The 21,082-nt window shown below is 45.8% G+C and overlaps 1 long non-coding RNA gene across 1 annotated transcript in view; it reads left to right on the top strand.

Moving 5' to 3' along the window:
• Positions 1 to 16,222, top strand: part of LOC144771563 (uncharacterized) — a 161,634-nt gene extending 145,412 nt beyond the window's left edge. The window contains exon 3 of the long non-coding RNA XR_013599352.1: positions 15,456 to 16,222. This is a non-coding gene — a long non-coding RNA (uncharacterized LOC144771563). The remainder of the gene's footprint in view (positions 1 to 15,455) is intronic.
• The last annotated feature ends 4,860 nt before the right edge of the window (positions 16,223 to 21,082 follow it).

Here is a 21,082-nt window from a genome sequence, read left to right as displayed (position 1 = left end):
TGACGTCCCCCAGAGTTGAAATCCTAATGTTGTCCCAATCACGAAACCTGGAGAGACTCGGCAATTGCGGAAAGCGGCCATTGTACCATAGTGATGTCCCCCCAGTCAATCAATTCCACCAGCCCATCCTCAGCAATGCCTGCCTCAAGCTGAAAAACAATCCGCCTGGCAGACGGTAGGAGACGCCTCAACGGAGCAGAATAAAGGAGGCTGTGTAGGGATTGGTCACCCATACAACGCCGCTCCACGGCGTAGGCTGGGTCCGCTCTGTCTCCATACCACCACTCACTTAAGACAAGTAGATGCGATGTAGCATAATAAGACCAGATATCGGAGGTTGCTAGCCCCCGCAATACGTAGATGGGAAGCACGTCCAGACCGCCACCCTCACCGCTCCACCATCCCAAAGGAACTGCCCCAGGACCGAGTTCACCTGCAGGAAGGAACCACCGCAGGGAATCAGGTAGGGATGATTTTGTAGTTGATACAATAGTCGCAGGAGTGACACCATCTTAAAAATGGCTGACCGGCCGTAGATGGACTGGGGCATGTGGGACCATGACTTATTATCCCCAAGCACACGCTCCCAAACAGGCGCAAGATTTCGCTCCCATGCCGTGATGGGAGAATCGGACAGATACACTCCCAAATATTTCATGCCCCCATACACCACCTGTACCGGCGATGCCCAAGCACCGAGCTCGCCCCGACATCCCAAAACCCACAGGGTGGACTTCAGAGGGTTCAGATATAGTTCAGACGTTTCCCCAAAGATCTGCATGATACGCATCAACCGGGGGCCGTACGTTCCAGGTTCATAAGGAATACTATACATCGTCCGCATAAAGGGCGATGCGATCAGAGAGTCCGTGCGCCAATTCAAAACCGGACACCTGAGCGTTCATCCGCACCCAAGCAACCAAGGGTCTCCATTGCTAGAGCAAAAAGATATGGGGAAAGCGGACACCCCTCCCTGGTGCCCCGCCCAATAGAAAATGCAGAAGACACTAAGCCTGCAACTCGCAGCGATGCCGTCAAGTCAGTGTGCAACAGGGTTAGATAGGACAGAAAACGAGGTCCGAGGTTCAGCCGACGCAGGAGTGCAAATAGATAGACCCAACTCAAGGAATCGAACGCCCTGTCCATATCCGCCAGAAGCGCTGCCCGTTCCCCCAGTCCCTGAACCGTCGCGTCTGCCACATGTGCCTGCCTAATATTATGGCGGGTTGCACGCTGGGTCAAGAACCCAGCCTGGTCCGGATGCGCAAGTAGGGCTATATGGGAGAGTAGGCGGTTCGCCAATGCCTTAGCTAATATCTTAGCCTCCACGTTCAGGAGAGCGATAGGGCGATACGAGGCGTGGTGTTCCGGCGGTCTACTGGGCTTGTGGAAGACTACTATCTCCGCATGCCTCCATTCACTGGGCAGACACCCCTGGTTCCTGGCCTCCTCCAAAACCCTGCGGTAGTGGGGCTCGCGCTGCAAAAAATATTTCGTAAAAAATTTGCACGGGAAGCCATTGGGGCCTGGAGCTATGTGCTGCTTTGTTTGAGATGTTGTGCAGTCTGTGCTTGTGTTATTATCCTTGCCTTGTTTTGTTTACTCCCTTTGGCATTGCAAATTCCATCTTCTAGCATTCCTTCTCAGAACTATGATACTTTTTTTTTTTTTACAGAGTTTTATATTGCGCGAACTTGACCCGAATTGGGTGTCAGAGCGCTTTACATAGCAGCGGTTGCATTACATTAGGACACATTCATTTTTGTTAGGCACGGGGAGATTAAATGATTTGCCCAGAATCACAGGATGTTTAGCGCCATTGCCGAGAATCGAACCCAGTTCCCCAGATTCGAGGTCGACCATCCTAGCTGTTAGGCCAATTCCTCTCCCCATGTTGCTCATTTACCAATCCCCACGATAAAATAGCCTCTTGCCAGCTTGAGATACAGGTCTAGGTTAGTCCTGGGTTTGGTTTTAGCTGCCAGAAATTACCTCTTTGTCTGCAGCCACAGTTCTTGACATCATTGTTGTCCTTGAGTAAATAAGCAACTACTCCACTTTCCATTGCTGAACAGCATCTATGAGGTATTACGTAGTACTATAGAAATAAAATAAATATACCACTGCGGTGTGGTAAATTCCCATCCATTCTTTATAGACACTTATCTTTGTAGCATGCTGCAATACCAATCTCCCAAAATAACTAATGAGGAATTACAGCAGTTTCTGGATCTGAATATAGTAATGTGTTCTACATTACAATTTGACATTGTTTACTCTAGACTGCATTCTTCCCAATCTGTCCCTCCAGGTATTAGATACACACCAAAATATAAAGAGTTCCACGGGTCACCATCTCGGATAGTCTATAGTTCCCTGCATAAATGCTATTGTTAATTTGAGCCTGGTGCTCTATTCAACTGGAGGACACACTGGATCTTTCCAGGGGACAGCATGATACTTCAGAAGTTTATTCCACAGCGGATGACAAGGAAAGGTGCACATGCAGGCACACATCTAACGAGCATTTGCAATGCAATAGGTCTTGCAGTTGCAAGTGTTTAAGCTATTGTTAATGACAATGCCTTTTATTTATGTTACAAAAAAAATACATAAATATAAGACATTGTCATTTACAATGCTAATAGCTCAAACTGTCACAAATGTGAGACCTATTGCATTGGAAATGCTTGCTACTAATTAGGATGATAAGTCATAGCCTAACCAGCATATCACAGAGGAACTGAATCCCGCACAAAAATAGGTTCCAAGCTGCACGCCGTATGGAATAAAGCTGTGCTGCGAGCCCCCCAAAAAATAATTGGAGGCTCACTGAAAATAACATTGATGTATGTGCTAATTAGATAAGATCCTGATTCAAATGTGGGCTAAAAAACTTACCAAAGCAAGGAATTTGTTTTGCAGTCTTGCTTATGGGGTGTATCCTAGCAGCATGTGCGCTATCAGTACTTTAAGATATGATGTAAGGGCTGAAAGATGCACCTGTACTGATTGTTGACATAATCTTGACCCTAAGCGAGCACCTTTTGCATACTTGAGGGTTCTAGTGGATTCAGCTTGAAGAGATAATGCATGCGACTGCTAAATGAAAATAATTCATAGTGGAAATATTAGTGGCTCCTTGGCAGAGATAGTTATCGCTTTTGTTGCATTGTTAGTCTCCAATTTTTTTTGCGATTCATATCCGGAGTGCAGGTACCATCATGTTATTAAGCACTGTCCATGTTTGTGAATGCAATTTGCAATTCTGAACGAGGAAGTAAAAATAACTCATTCAAACGTATGTCGCTAACAAGAGTCTACCACCTAGTGGAAGCTTATTCGATTTCACTTTGGTGCATTGGTGTTGAATAAAACTATATTTACGATCGAAGCTGACACGATTATAAAGAACATTAGAATGGGAACAGACGAAAAAGGTGGGTTTTAAAAAAAAATAGTTGTATATTTCATAGAATTGTAATATGCAATCCACCTCTTTGGACTGAGGGCTCGCAAACCATGCTTTCTTATTCGAAACGTTGATACATCCAGAGACCCGATGTTCACTATAATATTAACAACTAGGTGAAAGCAAGCAGTCATCCCCTTGTTGACAAGCAGATCAGCCGACGTATAGAATATCCAAGAACTTTCACGTAACAAGACCGTGGAGTACCTGGAAATGTACACACTTAACAACTTCCGTGTGACAGCGCAGAGAGGTCACAATTATCCTACAGAACATAGGGGTGAAATTATTCATTGCCAGGTCCAAAGATGTGCTCCCAGGGTACAAGTCCTAAACAAGTGGGAGGGATAGGGTGAGTGCGGCCGAGAGCAAACACAGCGTTTCCCTTGCGGGAACGAGCCTTGAGCACCATCTGTTTGGAAGTTAATTATGAATAGATGTTGCCAAAGCTCGCTCCCGCAAGGGAATCGTCAAACGTGCACGCGTTGCCATTTAAAGCAATGCAACGTGTGCACGTTTTTGTCACCAAAACAAATCGATTTCTAAAGGTGTCCTCCTCTGCAACGCATGCGCGCTGCGTAGGCGAGACCTAAAAAAGTGGGGAGGGGAGGGTGGACGTCACACTAATAATGGGCTGAAAGTAACAAAGTATGTGTGAGCAAAAATTATTATTAAATATAAGTAAAAAAATACATTATATGTATTCACAACTCTTCCACTTGCTTATTTAGTTTAACCATGTTCTGACCTGCGCCCTGTGGAGGATCACATATCCTTGCTCGTCCTCCTGAAGGCGGGTCTTAGGCAGCTGCCGGAGCACCGTCTGCAACTTGAGGAGTAGTGTCATGTGTGCTGTAGAGGCAGGGGACAGTGTAACGAAGGCTGAGAGCAGCCTGAATATTCAAAATAAAAACGCAAACACCTAGAAGCGGACACCACTGTGCCTGGTAAATAAATAATAAAGCCACACGCAGGGCATGAATGAGGAAGGCAGGGGGATGCAACATGGAAGAAGACTCCGCAGATGCCTTTAAATAACAGCGCCTGCTTCACAAACTATGAAGCGCCATCTGTGCAGGGGGAGAGGACTAGGAACGGATCATATTTACAAGTTATAGCGCGACGTCCATAAAGCGGGCGCTGCACTGAGTTATTAAAAAAAAAAAATTGACCAGCTGCGCATACCCGCCCGGCTACCAAAATAATTAATTGAAGGGAAAACAGGTTAAAGCGTGCCTCGAGCCGTAAATATGAAGAAAAAGCACTGGTTTGCGATGGTGGGACACCACAGAAGCCTCTCACAGAAGGGGGGCTCAAGCGTGAGGCAAGAACACAACGCACACATGGCGAGCAACAGATGATGGGTGGGCGGGGTCTAAGGGAGACAGCCTCTCAGAGAAGGGTGGCTTGAGTGTGAGGCAAGGACACAACGAACGCATGACGATGGGTGGGCGGGGCCTAAGGGAGACCGGGCGGGCACCAACCCCACTTCCAAAGAAGCCTGACAGAAAACCAATGACAATAGATCTCGCAAGCGAGCAGCGCATGCGCTGCAACGCTAGGCGAGACCTAAAAATTAAGTCTTCAGACCAAAGGGTGTCAAGTTCCTGCATCCCGGGGGGGCGCTGGCAGTCTTTCTATATGGCTTTTCCTAGTTTTAACACGAGGTCCCTGATCAGAGACATATTAAATATTTCACTCACTAAAAAACAAAAACTCCACCAGTTGTGATCTAGACCGAATAGAGTAGGTTTTTATCCATTGGGCTAGAAGAAGCACTATTACAGGCAGAGGGATTGAAGCATACAACATGTTGACCAGTCTGTGTTCCAAGGGTCCAGATCAGTTTTTGATCTTGCCCCAGATAAGGCTCAAGAATAAAAGTTGTTTTCTCAGGGTTGTCTGAAAGCACTTTTACTGTCACTATAACCACTATCCTCTATCTTTTTCTACACCCCTGGCCTATTTGGGCAAGGGCGAGAAAAGATCTTCACCAAAGAGCCCCTGTGGAGGGGCCTGCTGGGTATTGCACCGCTCACCCAGCACGAAGTATGACCCGATGATGAAGCATGGTAACTCGTTGGGTGAGAGTTGGTGCATCCTGTAAAGAAAGACATTTGTCTGGCTTCAACTCAATATAGGTGATTATCCACACAGAACGCCACTTGTATTTTTGATCACTGTAGGAAATGTGCCTATCTTTGCAGGCCAGTAGGTTTCCAGCTAAAGGTTACTGACCGGCCATTAGCAATCAAAAGTTCTGTTTTATCAATGTTCAGCTTTAATTTATTACTTCACATGCACTCCTAAATAAACCACACAGATTACTGAAGTGATAGGTTGTTCTCTTGGCGAACTAAGAGTTGTGTGTCGTCTGTATATATTTATGCTCCAATACTGTTTCCAATAATGCATTTGCCAGGGGGTTTGTGCTGTGCAGAGAAGTGATAAGCCCTGAGGTATTCAAATTCAAATTGACTTTATTTCGGATATATTGCAATCCATAAAAGTACACACGTTATACAATACATATTAAAAACTTCACAATAATCACAAAGTCAATCTAAATACATATAACACAAATATTTCTTAAAAGAGTGCGCAGACAAAATCAGTACAGGAAAAAGTGCAAATAGAGTCCACATACAAAAAAGTGCAATAGTGCTTTGGGCTGCAGTTAATACATAATTACTCATCCAAACATTTTCTTAGTCTCATGGTTAATTTTAAAAATTCTAGCACCTGGGGGACACTATCAGAGTGCAGCAGCTGTAAGTACATAAGGGCGGGTCTGATTTGATTAAAATTTAATTTCTTTAAAAGAGTAACCAGATACCGCCTACGGGGATATTCATAAAATGTACATAAAAATATAAAATGCAGCATATCCTGTGGAGACTTCCCGTCGCAGCCACAGGGAGCTGCAGGTTTCTTAAAAATGTCCGACTTAGGTCTAATTAAAAGATGATGAAAGATGTTAAACCTGAACCGAGTCAGCAAAAATTTCTCATGGGAGGTGAAGGAGCATGTTAGATACATTTCCATAGAGTCACAAGTTCTCAACATGATGTACTTTCTAACATTAGGTTTCTGGAGCTCGACTTCATCTCTTAGAGCATTACAATTCAAGAAAAAGGCTCTCTTGATTGCTGCAACATCACCCTTGACTATATCCCTCGGGTTATCAAACAAGTTCAAGCGACCGAGCTTCAAAAATTGGGACTTCAAATATTTAAGCCAGGGTACACACATTGCATGATCGAGTGATACAAGATCTTCCACTATCTGGTGGGTTAAAGGAATTTCATCACTTAACCATAATTTTACCCAACACAACAGTGGTTTCAATCCAACAATGTCGGATAAATGCAGACATCTAAGTTCTTCATGAACAACTAAATTCGGTGTACTACCAGGGACACACAACAGACGCTTTAAAAAATTATTTTCAGCTATTTGTAGTTGTTCGCCATTTGTGTAACCCCATATCTCACTTCCGTATACTGTGGTGGCTATGGATTTAGCGTTGTATAGTTTCATCATAGCCACATTTGGCTTTTTCCCCAATTTAGAGGCAAAATTGAAGATGGAGGCATTTACCCTAGTCATTTCCCCCTTCTTCTTGGCCAAATGTGGGGCCCAACAAAGCTTCGTATCGAATAAAACACCCAAGTATGAGAACGTCTGGGTGATGGGAATCAGAACATCATTCAATTTAAAATTGAACTTCTTTTTAGGTTGACTGCCAACATGCATAATAAAAGATTTAGAATTGTTGACCATAAGGTCCCTATCAGACATAAAATTATTAAAAGCATTCAAGAGTGCCTGGAGACCTAATTCTGTTCGTGAAATTAAAACCGCGTCGTCGGCATATAAAAGTAAAGGAATACCCCTCGCACCAGCTCTAGGACAATCTGATTTTACCTCTTGTAGTTCAGTGTCTAAGTCATTTATATAAAAATTCAAAAGAAAAGGGGCCATGATACACCCCTGTAGTACACCTTTATTAATAGTAAAGCAACCCGTAGTTTCCCCGGTCGATGAGAACCTCACATTGGCTCTTGTGTCATTATGCAGATCCGCTAGGAACTCCACGATCCCCCCATCAATTCCCTTATCCTTCATGGTCTGCCACAGCCTCCCCCTGTTGACACAGTCGAAGGCTGATGACAGATCCATGAAGGCAAGGTGAATTGCTCCCTTCTGAACGACAGTATATTTATTCAGAAGAAGAAACAGGTTTAGACACTGAGTTATGGTAGAGCGCCCCTCACAAAAGCCATATTGAGAAATCGACATAAAGTTGTTTTCATTCGACCAGCTTGTTAAGCGTTGAAGTATAACTCTCCCCATAATCTTAACCATTGAGCCAATTAGGGATATTGGTCGATAACAAAGTGCACTTCCCCTATCTCCCTTCTTAAAAACAGGGACTATAGTTGATAGTCCCCACGTTTCCGGACAACCCACTGTGGCCGCAGCATTAAATACAGCAACCAGAATGGGAGCCCAAAAAACTGGATCAGATTTGTAAAGATCCGGTGGTATTCCATCAGGACCTGGCGCTTTATTAGCAGTGAGGCCCATTATGGCAGCCACGACCTCACTTTTGTCAAAAATAATGGGGCTGTCCCTATCATGGGGGGCAGCAGCCATGGATCCAGGAATTTCAGAATAATACAGACTTTTAAAATGACCTTCCCATTCCTCTTTGGTTATACAGCAGACAATTCCATCTCCAGGGTCCTCGGTCAAAAAAGGTTTTTTAACCAGAGCCCAGAATTTGGTGCTGCTATTCAGGGTAGAGGGGTCAAGCAGTTCCTCCCAGGCCTCTTTCCTCAGTAGCTCCTTACGGGCCTTAGTGATAGCCCTATAATCCTTTCTACAGAGTTTTACAACCTCCCGATCCCTCGGGGAAGCTGATAGGGCAAGCCTCAATTTGCGAGCAGCTACAGTACAGTCATGGCTAAACCATCTCGGGCCTACATTAGCCTGGGTTTTATTAGGGACCGATAGAAACGCTGACACCTTCTCCGAAATATTTTGATAAGCCTCTAGGACCCGCCTCGGTTCACCCCCCTCGCTAATACAAACATTAATGTCCTCTGCACACCCTTCAGAGATGTTCTTATAAAGGATATCCGCAGAGACCATAGACCATTTTAGCCGCCTCCTCCCATCTGTTGTGCCCAGTCTACCTTGATCAATACTTTTATTACCTTTTTTTACCCAGGGACAGTTCAGACAGATTGTTACAGGGTTATGGTCACTGAATTCGCTAGGAAGGATGCAGAAGGAATCTAAAAAAGTTTGCATTGTCCTCGAGACAAGTATATGGTCTATAAAGGTACCCCTTCCATGCCCCTTAAAGGTAGGGGTATCAAAGCGATATAGCGGGTCCTTTAATGACATAGCCAAAGAAAGGTCAAAGTCATTCAGTAGGTCGTTGCACATTTCCCCCTCCTTAGTGTGCTCCATATGAAGACAATCTGCACGAGCACAGGTCATTTCTGATAAGCACTTATGCAATAGATCTATGCAAGGATGCAAATTAAAATCCCCCATAATCATGAGGTTATGGCCCACATTTTTCATAAAATTAGAGACAAAAGAATTAAGTATATGAATGTGATTTCTGCCCGCACTATCAAAAGCAGCATTATAAAAATTCAACAGGCCCACAAGGACATTACCTCCAGATAGAATTAAGCCCATAACCCCTGTGTGTTGTACTTCAATTCTTTGTACTTCACATGGTATTAATATGGAAACAAAAATTACAAGACCCCCCTTGGGCCTTCCCCGCAATGATGGCAAGGCTGGCACAAAGAAGGCCCTATACCCTTCTAAGAAGAGGTTACAACCCAGCTCCCACGTCTCTTGCAAACAGATAATAGAGAATTGCTTGATGTAGGTAACCCAATTTACATCAGACATTTTGGCCGCGAGACCAGCAATATTCCAAGAGACAGCAAGATATCCTGACATTTTACCCATCGAGTTAACAGAATTTATAAATTCACCTGAAGCCCTGGTCTCCTGAGCCGCAGGTGCCCCCAGTCAATCACACTGCTCAAGACCGGATAACACTTCGTACCTATTCTGTGTGTTTAAGTTCGACCCATATTGATTGTGACCAGCACTGGGACTCCTGATATGAGTTCCAGTGGGTCCACCTGTCCCACAGGAATTAATGACATTATAAAGAAATTGAGACTCTTGCACAGGAGTATAAGGTTCATGCCCCCGCCTGGTTAAACTCTGTTGTGGTAAAGGTTTGCACAGATGCGCATAAAAGTAACCCAGGGGGCGTACACAGATACTGTTCATATTATATACCAGTGCAGAAGCTCTCAAAAGAATAGTTGCCACATGCTGGGGGTGTTTGAAATTTACAACTATACAGTCCCCTAACCCAGTCTTTTTAGACGGCCCTACCCAGTTTACACGCCTTACTGTCATAATTTGGTCAGAATATGAGACGGGGAAACCACAGTTTTTATTGAGCCATGACACTGTTTTATTTTTCAAAGAGGTTTGGGATTCATCAAAAGGAGATGCGGGATGGGTGCCGCAAGGGGGCACATTAGTCAGCACTGCCACAAACGGAGCACAATCTGGTGGTAAGTTAAGATAGCGGTTGTACCTCGGGGGTCTGGGAGCTCTACTGCTTTGTGGGTTTGTAGATGGTTGTTGCAGCGGAGCAACTGCCACAGGGATATCCGGTCGAATAGAGGTTTCAGACCCTGAGGCCACTGCAACAACAACATTCCCCCTCCCCTTATTTCGTATATCATTAACTTCAGCAATTTCTCTCCCTTTCCCCCCGGAGTGTACATTTCCACTAGATGTGACATTTTTCTGTAACGATAACAGACCACCTAGCCTTGTCACTTCCTTGGCTAGGTTATCTATCTTATTGGTTAATGGTTTAATAATCTCCTCCATTTTTGCTGTTAAGGAAACTTCTAAGTTTTTTATAAGTGACGCTAGGAAATCAGGAGTTATATTTACACCATTACCATTACCATTACCATCATTATTAGTGCCCGAGAATACAAAAGGGGTTGGTATAGCAGGACTGATAATTGCCTTACCATCCTTTTTTTTAGACTTATCATGTTTCCCATTCACCCTTTGAGACCGTGTTCTACAAGTTCTCATGGCCCTGGTTTCCGGATGGGTCTCTTTCAACACACCAGTAACAGGACTTGACAGCACCTGTGGGTCAGGATGAACCACCACATTCACTAAAATGGGCGCCGGAGGGTCAGTAAAGATGACATCACTCGTGTTAATTGCACAGTCTTGTGTCAGACTAATAGGGGAATTTTCTGATAGTTTCCCCTATCACAGTGCCTTTCCCCAGAGATGCACGTCTGTCATTATTAATCTGATTAACTTTCCTAACCAGGAAATTGTCAAGGGTAGCAGGGCCCGCCAACACTTTATCAGGTTTAGATTTGGACATAATGAGCACAGATGATGTTAAACTTTCGAACAGGTACCCTTTGGTCTAAACACTCACTAATGTAACAATCAAAGATAACTGAATACAATTTAATAAAATGTCTTACACGCTCCTAGCACGTTAAAGGTCCAGGAGGGGCAATGTAAGGCTCCTGGCCCAGTCCAGTCTCCTCAGGCCTCTGAGGGCCCGCCCTTTGCCCGGGCTTAGCCCGCGCGCGTCCCGCGGGACGAGGAGGCGTGTTCTCCTTTATGCGCCTTCCGGTGCTTCCTGGATGCGAGGGCGGCGGCGTCCTTGCCGCGATGGGGCTGCTGGGGGTTGAAGTTCCACAAATCCTCCGGCGGAGCTGAGCCCGGCCGGGAGCACCCACAGCAAGGAAACAGGAATGGCGGAGCCAAGCCCGGCCAACAACACTCAGCGGAGCCAAGCCCGGCCGTATGCAGCAGCAGGTAATTACTTTGCGCCCCCCGCAAAACTCAGCGGCATGCTCTCCTTTATGCGCCTTCCGGCGCTTCCTGGATGCGAGGGCGGCGGCGTCCTTGCCGCGATGGGGCTGCTGGGGGTTGAAGTTCCACAAATCCCCCGGCAGAGCTGAGCCCGGCCGGGAGCACCCACAGCAAGGAAACAGGAATGGCGGAGCCAAGCCCGGCCAACAACGCTCAGCGGAGCCAAGCCCGGCCGTATGCAGCAGCAGGTAATTACTTTGCGCCCCCCTGGTACTCCGCAGCAGACTGACAAATCTTGAACTGAATAGGAATCCAGTTTGACTACCCGTGATCAGTTGGACCAAAAACGACTCCACCCACTTGAAGGCAGATACCCTTACTCCATTTGTAGCAGCAGGAATTAATGGTTGGGTTGACTGTGTCGAAGCCTGCAAATAAGTCTCATAAGAACAAGGCGTCTCCATGCTCCACAACGGAATCCACCCTAAGATCTCCAATTATTAATCTGGAGATGACTACACTGAAGCTGGGCAACATGTTTTTCCAAGATGTTAGCAACAAAAGGAAGTGGGGAAATCGGGCGAAGGATCTTTCCCCGTTTTTTTCCACATGGGGATGATAGTGGCGCTTTTAAAGTAGTAGAGAACCTCCTAAATCTATCGAAATATTGGTTAAGGCTAGAAGGGGTGTGATTATAGACTGAGAGACTTGTTTAAAAACATGAACCGGGGCACGGATTTTGTCGTGTGGTCTGTCTCAATTCAAGGATCTTAGCATGTGGATGTATCTGAAAAGCTATGACACATCTCTAGGTACAGTGAAGTTGTTCATTGGGTACATATGAATGACGTGGGACACGTAATGCAACATGGATATTTTACTCGACACATGTCAATTGTGGTCACCTTGCTTCTGCTATGTCTTTGAGTGTACTTGGTTACTTTTCAGTGGATCAGCACCCATGCGCATTATGTACTGCCCCTGCACGCACACTATGTACTGCCCCGTATCTATACTATGTACTGCCCCTGCACGAACACTATGTACTGCCCCTGCACCCATACTATGTACTGCCCCTGCACGCACACTATGTACTGCCCCTGCACGCACACTATGTACTGCCCCTGCACGCACACTATATACTGCCCCTCACCCATGCTATGTACTGTGCCTGCACAAACACTATGTACCTCACCTGCACCCATACTATGTACCTCACCTGCACCCATACTATGTACTGCACCTGCACGCACACTATGTAGTGCCCCTGCACTCCTACTATGTAGTGCCCCTGCACTCCTACTATGTAGTGCCCCTGCACGCACACTATGTTGTGCCCCTGCACGCACACTATGTACTGCCCCTGCACGCACACTATGTACTGCCCCTGCACGCACACTATGTACTGCCCCTGCACCCATATTATGTGCTGTCCCTGCCAGCAGGTGGGCATGTGTGCAAAGCTTTTTTGGAAAGCATTTGGCTCTAGCTAGAGAGAGAATTGCAGTATCTATATAACAAAAGTACATGTCAAAAGCCCTCAATTTTTCCTTGATTCCCTGTACATCTTTATAGGTAGAATCACATTCTCTCTCAGAACTTTCCAAAACTTGCATTATTCGCTAGCACTGAGTTAGAACCAAAGATGAAGTCTCGAGAAGGATGACTGCCGTGGACAGAATAATGCTCACCTCTAATTTCACATTTCTGCTCAGATTGCATTGGAGTGGAATTCTTCAAGAGCAGAATACTAGTGAGACGAATACTTCAGAGAGCTGATTGATGTTATACATGGGAATCAAGAAACGAAAGGGGTGTTTTAAGTAAATTTCTTGACAGTTCAAAAGCAGTGATTTCATTATTTCTCAGATATTCACCCAGTAGTAGACTGAATTTTCCTTAGCTTCGAACTTTTGTTTGTAGTAAGTGTGACAATTGATACCCTACCACCACAACTATATTTGCTTTGAGACACGTGGAGGCAGCACCAAAGTCAAAGTATTTTGCAGAAACCAAGAGTAGTGCATAAAAATATTGTTCTTTTTATTGTTTTTTTCTTTTTTTCAAGGTGCACAAAACAGCCAACGCGTTTCGCTCCCCAGCCTTGGGAGCTTCGTCAGGGCAGAATCAAGTTAACTGAGGCTTGTATAGATATTAGGAAAAGATGAAGGTAGCGCCGTCCGTTCGAATATATGTTGACAGGCGTTGTCCGTGGATATATAGTTCCCAAAAATTCAGTAAGATCGAGAAAGTGCTCAGAAGAAAATGTAAACGTGACTGAATAGTCCACGTGAGTGTACAAAAGCGTCAAGGGGGTCGTAGGTCACTGCGGTCAGGAGATGATAAAATGTAGAAAACTGCAGAAGTCACATGTATTAGATATTCATATTGGGCAAAATGGGTGACATCATAAAGGTGTGCAGTCCTTGATAAGCTGCAATATATATTGAATCTCACGTCCGGATAACGAACGGACCATCCCCCGTGCAAGACGCCAGCCCTTTTGCATTTATAGGGGTATGGGTTTAGTTTATTTCCATCTGTCCACCGGTACTGTGGAAACACTTTCCTTTTAAGGTATCGCCTACGCAGCGTGCATGCTTTGGATAGGAGAGTAACCTTTAGCCATCGGCACAGCTTTGGGGGCATTGCTTGCAATGGCAACGCGTGCACACATCTGGCAATTCCCTTGCAGGAGCGCGCGGCGCCATATGGTCGCAATCATCGCGCCCTGCTGGACGCTCCCGCAAGGTAATCGTGCAGGCTGTCCCCCCCAAACCCCCCCCCCCCCCCCCCCCCCCCGCTGTCGGGCAAGGCGCACGCTTGTGCTGGTTTTCTTAGAATTAAGCAGTTAGTTGGTGATTGATACAATGAAATTGGAATAAATGAATGAGAGAGTTTCTTTATAATATTCCATGATTTACTTTCACATTTTTAGGTGTTTTCTGACATCTGACTGTGCTGTTAATAAGAATATTACATCACTACTCACTTATAATAAATGTATAACAATTGAGTAGTGATGTTACAGTGAGTAGTCTTTCAGGGAAAAAACAATGAGCGGAAAGACAGCTCAAAGACACTAAGAGAAGAAGGTGTGCACCGCCTAAGCATACACACTCTTTGAAAGAAGCAAGAAGTAGGGTATAAAAAGCAAACCCCTAACTCTTCCAGCATTCACCACTATGCTCGGTGTCTCAATACAAACACCTTCATAACTTTAGAGGAAAGAGTTATGCTTCTCTGCGGGTTCATCTACACTGCGGTTACTCTACTAGAACAGATACTACAGCGCAGGGCAGAGTGAAGTAGCAGCAGGCAGAGTCGAGACCCCCAAAAGAGCACTACGATCATTCTTTGATGTTCAGCAGTTTAAAGCAACCAAACGCAGAATAATTTCCCAAACAGCAAATTTTGTTTTATTTTCAGCAATTGTATTACATTTTCCAGCCAATGGTTATTATTTAGTTCATGGGAGATTTTTCTTTCCTTGGAAGCTTGTACCATAATTACCAAGAGACACGCGCATGCATTGTGCTGGATAACTAAACACTTATAAGGGCCCAAAGGCCAGACCTATTGGCTATGCCAATGCTTGTTACATGTGGTTTAGAAACAGCTGTAGCTGTCTGCTACGTCTTTTTTTTTTTAAGTGTAGAGATGGGGGCTTTGACTGAGCCTTTGTTTGTTTGGGCTCAGCCACCTTCAGTTATTGCTTGGTGAAAGTGTCATTTACACTTAGCCTCAGCCCACATGATATTTTCTTTATCGTCATGTTGTTGGGGCAGTTGGTCCGCCTATAGAGTGCTTCTGTGGCAAAGCATAGATGGTGAAGCTTCCATTCCCTGCAGTGCAGCCCCCCTTTTATCTTTAAAGAATTCTACATGAGAGGATTTGCAGAAACAACTCCACAGATGTATAATGCCTCTCAGCTGGGTAAAGAAACTCCCCTTTAAATACCCTCCGCCCTAAAAGTCGTCCTGTTCTCCATGTGCTCTTGGCTTGCATATGTGATCCAAATTCATGATATTTCTCACAGCTCTTTTTTTGTTTTCTTTTATTGCAGAACAGGAAAGAATTCAGCTCTCAGTCCGAGGAGGAGCTACGCCTTTGTTCAGCTTTGAATTTTCAGCTTGATTCTTCCTGCCCATCTAAGACTTTGCCAAGAAAATGAGGCAACTAAAAGGAAAACCCAAAAAAGAATCATCTAGGGACAAAAAGGAAAGGAAACAGGCCATGCAAGAGGCACGGCAGAAGATTACGACAGTAGTACTTCCCACCCTGGCCATCGTCGTCGTTTTGATTGTTGTGTTTGTTTACGTGGCGACGCGTCCAAGTGTCATGCAATGATTCCTTCCTACAACTTACCCTTCATCCCTGCTCCAGAAAAAAAGCCAAAACAAAATGCCCTACTGTCCTAATCATTTTGAAATCATGGTAGCGGGTCTCTGTGGTAATCACTTCTCATTTTGATGTTTTTTGCCTTTTTCTTGTGAATGTATCACTATGAACTATTTGATCGAAAAATGTGCCATGCCAGCGATGGTCCCACTTGTGCCTTTTTAGAATTTTTACGAGTTGCTCTGCCACAAAGAATGGAAAATTCTGTTGTTGAAATCAACTTTTTAATCTCTGCTCTAACATTTTGTGCGAATTTGACACATTTTTCTCCACTTCTGCTAAATTAACATTCTGGTTGCTATTGTAATTTGAAATACACTGGCAAGAATCTGAAGTATTTATTTTTTGAATAAAGAATGTAGCAGTCAAAAAGAAAACTTATTGTGGTGCCAAAGATTTAAAGTGGATGGGGAAATAAAGCATACAAGTGTGCCCAAGTGGTGTTTATTCATTAAACAGGGCTGTGAAAAGATTTAAGATGAAAGGTAGGACATGAGAAAAGGAGGTTTTGTAAAACGGTTGTGTTGGCATTTAGACAAAACTTCACATTCATGGTGGAGAAGTGTGGCTCAATGGTCAGAGCGGCAGATCCTGATGCAGAGGACTAGCCCGGGACCAGGGTTCAATTCCCTGCCTCGGCGGGTCTTGGGCTCAAAAATTCCACGGACCTGATAATTCTCGCCTCGGTGCCTATTCCAATCATGGAGTCCCACTCTGCAACTCTGGGCAATAGCTTGCTTAATCTCCACAACGGCCCCCACAACGGCCCCCACAACGCTAAGGATGCCTGGCCTCCACCTTGGGGGTGCCCAGGAGTGGACACCTCACAGGGAAAGCCAGGATGGGTTCCACAGCGGTATTCGTACAAGCGCCTTGAGACCCTTGCGGGTGAGTAGTACGCTATACAAGTATCAATTTACATGGTAATAGTTGAAGAGTTACTGAAGCCAAACGACAGCTTAATCCTTGAAACAGCGGATATGTCCTTTGGGCTCGCAAAGATCAAGAATGCTGCACCTGTAATAACACACCAGAACAGGCGCCATCTCATTCCTAAAAGTGTGACAGTACAGACTATTCCAGGCCATTAAAAGCTGTAGGAATGGCTCAGGCAGCTGGAATTTGTCATGTTAATATTAATTAAATAACTGTTGTGCTAATTTCAAAAGTATCAAACCGCCCCCCAAGTGGCCGACTGCCATAAGGGACAGTGTTGACTTTTAAGTGCCAGTGCTGAGCGCCGAAAACCACAGGCACAAATTAAGCACTGATTGTAACTATGTCATTATGAAATTGTGGTAATCACAAAAATTCATTAGACAGATGTATTAACAAGGTAAGTTTATTCACACTTAGTTCCAGGTTAAGTAGAAGATAGGAAAAGACAAGCCCCACCAGGAGCTGTTTCCCTGCTGCTCAGCCTGCCTGCCTTCACTACCTCACCACACACAAGCCAGGCACCAAACACTCCATGAAGTCATCAGGCATTCTAAGAGTCACACTAGCTGAGCAGCAGAGAAGTCACGCCAAGGAAAGGAAAGACACATGTAAAGTGTAACATATCCCCCTTCCTTAGGGAGACAACAATACAGAAGTGAAGGAAGGAAAAGTAAACATCAATAAATACAATGCATTCTGAAAGGAAAGCATTAACATTGCATTTTAAAGACATCGAGATTAACCCTATCCCCTCCCTCAGGGAAAAACCCACACCACAACAAACCGCACAGAGCAGTGGAACAAAGCTGGGGCACACATCACCCCATAACCGCGACATAATAGGGCACTCGCCACCCTAAAATAAATTGCACTGGGGCGCTCACCACCCCACAAACTAAGCATAGTAGGGCACTCGCCACCCTAAAAGAACCATACTTGGGCACTCACCACCCCACAAATTAACAGAAGTATGGCACTCACCACCCACAACTTCACAAAATAGGGCACTCACCACCCCAAAATATACACCACTGGGGCACTCACCACCCCACACTCAGCATTGTAGGACACTCACCACCCTAAAATAAACTGCATTGAGGCACTAACCACCCCGCAAACTCACAGTAGTAGGGCACTCACCACCCTAAAAGAAACCGCACTGGAACACTAGCACCCCACAAACTCACAGTAGCAGGACACTTACCACCCTAAAGGAAGCTACACTGGGGGACTAACCACCCCAGACTATCACCGTGGCAGGGGGTACACCACAACGTAAATGTCACTCAAAAAGGAAAACTGAGTTGTAGCACAAACGGCCCATACAACCCCTCCCACCCCCCATGAAAGTGTACACTAGAGGGTATCCATTACACAAAAATTGAATAGGAGCTCTAATCGCCCACACAACTTGCCTTAAGTATGACACACACTAGACTATTAGAAGGACAGGCACACTAACCGCCCGCTCCAGACACTATGAATTGGGGTACTGACCATCCACAACCTCACCATGTAACAGGGGACATTAGAACTCAAAAACTGAGGCACGTATCACCAGCCAACCACACCAACAAACTGAATTGCTACGATAAGGTGAACATATAGAAAGTCTCTACACCGGTGAGCGATCTCTCACCTGATATCCTCACCACAGTTCCAAGTAAGGGTGCGCAGTGTCCACACCAAAGTAACTGCAGGCAGAGAATTATTCCAGTTTCCACGAAAGCTGTGCTGCCTTCATACGTCATTAGCACCAGCATACATGCATAAAATAGGTACATCAAGATCACGGCGCACTCCACACACAAGCCAGGCACTAAACATTCCATGAAGTCGTCAGGCATTCTAAGAGTCACACTAGCTGAGCAGCAGAGAAGTCACAGCCAAGTAAAGGAAAGACACACGTAAAGTATAACAGAAATCAACATTTTGTATGCACTCACACACAACATCAGGCTATCGCACATGAAACTAATCTCTCAAATATTGCTTATTGGTACAAGGGCGTGATTTTGTTCCTTCTCAGACAGGAAGAGGTTAGCAGATGTGGAGACTATCCCACTCGTTTCTCTGTTCCCACACACATTTCGGCATCACTGTGGAAAAAGACCAGCTGGATTCACTGGGTTCTGTTGCACTGGCTCTGCTTGTCGTTCTATTTAAACAAATGCACAAAAGTGCAACGTTAGGCTTACACAACCCAAAACACAACACACTCAAGTGTCTGCGTGCTTGTACAAGGCCATAGCTTGGTCCTGTCACACCTCGAAGAGGTTAGCAGATAATGTGATGGTCCTTGAGGTTCTAAATGCAAAGTGCACTGGGACCCCCATGTAGTTAGCAGGTCTGGATCAGAGTCACCTTCATGCCCACTTTATATCAATCTAAGAAATGTTTATTTAGACCAAAGATCTTTAAACAACACAATTACAGATATAATCAGATTGAAAAATACATTTTTAATTTTGCATACAAATGTAACATTATTTAAAATTAATCTGTTTACTTCTTGATAAAACCAGAACATCTTAAAAATGCCTGGTTGTAGCCAGGGAGGAGCTACGCGAGCGTCCGTGATGGCCGCGTGAGCACAGAGCTCCCCGGACCTTCGCCACTCTTTGCACCTCATCCTGACCAAATCCCGAACTTCTGGACAGCTCGTTGTTGAGGAACCTTGGCTGATGCCATAACTCTTTTCAAATTTTGATTTGGACTTTGGGAACCGTAACTGCGTCGTTTTGAACTTTTGAGGCCCGCCCGAAGGTGAGCCCGGGTCTTGGTGGATTGTAACGCCGGGACAGAGTTGAACAACATCGGCGGAGGGGTTGTCCCCCAGTCGCCCTGCCTCAACTTTCAGTTTCGCTTTCGATTTCTGGCATTGTTAAACGGCGGAACAGCTCCCATCGGGATTCGGCCAGCTCGGTTGGCGTGTGCTTCTGGCTCCTGATGCAGTCGGATCTGGCTGCGATTCTGCCTTGGTCGAGCGAACCTGATTTTGTGGAGTGTAGTCGCCTTGCCCGCTAGCGGCCATTTTCACCCGGTCCCACGGGTCCCTCCGGGGCGCATCTTCCAGCATGACTGCCAGGATAGACGTCGAGAAACGGAAGACTAAGACGGCCCTCCGAGGAGGCCCGGTCCAAACCAACGTTATGGACCGGTACACCTTATCCAAGGGTTCTCCTGGTGGCACTAGCCAGCCCCCCGGGGACCCTAGGGACGATTCCATCGCCTCTACGGAGCTGTCTCTCCAGGATGTCATGGGCGCCATTGCCAGTATTAAGGAGCCCATAGGCCAACAGTATGAGGCTCTTGCCAGTAAAATCGACACGGTGGCGATCGATATCACCCTGATCAGAGCTGACCTGGCTAAAACCAATGAGAAGGTGAAATCGTTGGACCTCAAGACTACTAGCCTCACGGCTGATGTATCTGAGCTTCAGACCGAGACTGGCACGCTGAAATCGGCTGGTGATCTCCTGTCTCAACGGTTGGAGGATTTTGAAAACAGGGCAAGGCGCAATAACATTCGTGTCATAGGTGTTCCAGAGGATTCCAGAGATCTCCCGACTGAACTCCTGGTCGAGGATCTTGTACTGAACCATCTTTCCCCTTCTGGTCTGAGCAAGTTCTTTGCAGTGGAACGTGCCCACCGAGTCCCGGGTGGTAAGCCCAAACTGGGCGCCCCTCCGAGGCCTATCATCGCAAAACTTTTTCATTACAGAGACCGTGATGCTATCCTGCAGGCCTCGAGGGTGGGCGGCCCGGTGAAATTCGAGAACTCAACTGTCAACTTTTACCCGGACTTTACTCAACTCGTCCAGAGGCAAAGGATGAGTTTTCAGGGGGTAAAGCGACGTCTTCGAGATCGGGGCCTGAAATACGCAATGCTTTTCCCTACTAGGCTTCGCGTGGAGTATGAGGAACGGACGCTTTTCTTTGATCGACCGGAACCTGTGAGTGACTGGCTGGATTCACTGCCCGCCCGGAGCGATCGCACTGAGCACCCTGGTGGTGCCGAGGGTGGTGAGCCTCGCTAAAACTGATGACTCGGTCCCTCTTTCCCGATCTTTGACATTGGTCAGCTGGATTCTGGGGTTTTTTATATGTATGTTTCTAATCGCTGTTCTTCTTAGGGTGGCGGGGGAGAAGGGTCTCTTTCCTCCTCTGGGGGCTTTTTGTAGAATGGGATTGTTAGGGCGACAGGCACACTGCAAGTTGGGGTGGCTATTTAGTCTATTGCAGGGGTGCAGGGAGGGGGTTGTTGTAACGGGTGTTGGTGGGGGGGGGCGGGAAGGGGTGTTCGTAAGTTTGTTTTTCTTCCTCAAGGCGGCGTATTGGTTTTTGTCACTT

This window comes from Lissotriton helveticus, chromosome 8, assembly GCF_964261635.1.
Source record: "Lissotriton helveticus chromosome 8, aLisHel1.1, whole genome shotgun sequence".
Lineage (NCBI taxonomy): Eukaryota > Metazoa > Chordata > Amphibia > Caudata > Salamandridae > Lissotriton > Lissotriton helveticus.
Note: the sequence above shows the minus strand (reverse complement) of the source record. Positions and strands in the feature narration are given on the sequence as shown.